Here is a 1,635-nt window from a genome sequence, read left to right on the forward strand (position 1 = left end):
GCACGATCGTGCCCTTTCTTCAGTGCGCCGATGATGTAGGCACAAGCATATATGGGAAATATCTCCTAAACAGTGACGTATTATAGGCTTATCTGTAGGTAAAAGTGGTGTGTAAGGGATTACAACCACTTTAAAAACAGTTAAAAGATATGGGTATAATTTTGCGCAAAAGTGAAATAAATTAAACAATAAAATATAGAAGGAAATTATGACTGCTGAGTAATTCCGAAGGAAGGTGCAAAAGTAAAAAGAGGAAAAAAAAAATGATACACACACACACACACACACACACACACACACACACACACACACACACACACACACACACACACACACACACACACACACACACACACACACACACACACACACACACACACACACACACACACAATGCCCTAATGAAATAAATAAATAAAGCAAATAAAAAATAAATGAGAAAGATGCAGAGACCAGCTGTGGACAGAGTCATGGCCGTACCACCCAACTATGCAGACCTGGGCAAGGCAGCCCGTGATGTTTTTAACAAAGGCTATGGGTTCGGCCTTGTGAAGTTGGAGCTGAAGACGAAGTCCTCCAGTGGGGTTGAGTTTACCAGCAGTGGCTCTTCAAACATGGACATAGGGAAAGCATCTGGAAACCAAGTACAAACTACAAGAGGAAGGGACCACCTTTACCCAGAAGTGGAACACAGACAACACTGTGGGGACTGAAGTGTCCCTCGAAGACAAGTTGGCTAAGGGTCTGAAGCTCGCACTGGGTACTGCGTTTGTACCCAATACTGGTAAGAAGAGTGCTAAGCTGAAGGTCTCCTACAAGAGAGACTATGCTAATCTGGGAATGGATGTTGACCTGGACCTGGCTGGTCCTACCATCACTGGCTGGGGAGTCCTGGGTTACCAATGCTGTCTGGCTGGCTATCAGATGTCCTTCGACACTGCCAAATCCAGATTGGCACAGAATAACTTTGCTCTGGGTTTCATGGCAGAAGACTTCCAACTTTATACAAATGTGAATGACGGCACTGAGTTTGGAGGATCTATCTATCAAAAGGTCAATAAGGATGTGGAGACCTCTGTGAGCCTGGCATGGAGTGCAGGTAGCAATAACAAACACTTTGGCATTGGAGCCAAGTACTAGCTGGATTCAAACACCACCCTCTCTGCCAAAGTTAACAATGCCAGTTTGGGGCATGGCCTGACGCTGCATGGGGTAGGATGTGCTGATCAGAGCTCCGGCTGTTAATCCTGCAAAATTACTCCTGTGGCACCTGAACTGCTAACTGAATTGCCTGCAAAGGTACCTGGGCATCTTCCCCACACTCCAGCTCACCCCTGGAGGCCCTTGGTTCCACGGCGATCGATCTCCCGCTCGGTGGCCGGCAGAGCTAGGAAAGTCCCCGGCTCCGGTGGCCATCTTGGTACACCCAAATCACTGGACGGCGCTGTATTCGGGCCCTGCGGCCTACAGGACTACTCTGCATAGGATTAGCATTGATTACTCAGTCACCCCAGACCCCCGAGGTATGTCACCAATGAAATCGCAGAAGAAACTTGACCAGTTTTGCAGACAGGAAAAGAGTGATATGGAGGTCGATGGCACTCCAGAGAAGGAGGGGGGTGAACAACCGACCAG

At 47.9% G+C, this 1,635-nt stretch overlaps 1 pseudogene; it reads left to right on the forward strand.

Annotated features, from left to right (window-relative positions):
* Positions 1-458: 458 nt before the first annotated feature.
* On the forward strand, positions 459-1,182 carry LOC143925517 (non-selective voltage-gated ion channel VDAC3 pseudogene; annotated as a pseudogene).
* Positions 1,183-1,635: the final 453 nt, after the last annotated feature.

Source organism: Lithobates pipiens, unplaced genomic scaffold (assembly GCF_037356315.1).
Source record: "Lithobates pipiens isolate NorthernLeopardFrog02 unplaced genomic scaffold, aLitPip1_a1.2 Scaffold_22, whole genome shotgun sequence".
In the NCBI taxonomy this organism is placed as follows: domain Eukaryota; kingdom Metazoa; phylum Chordata; class Amphibia; order Anura; family Ranidae; genus Lithobates; species Lithobates pipiens.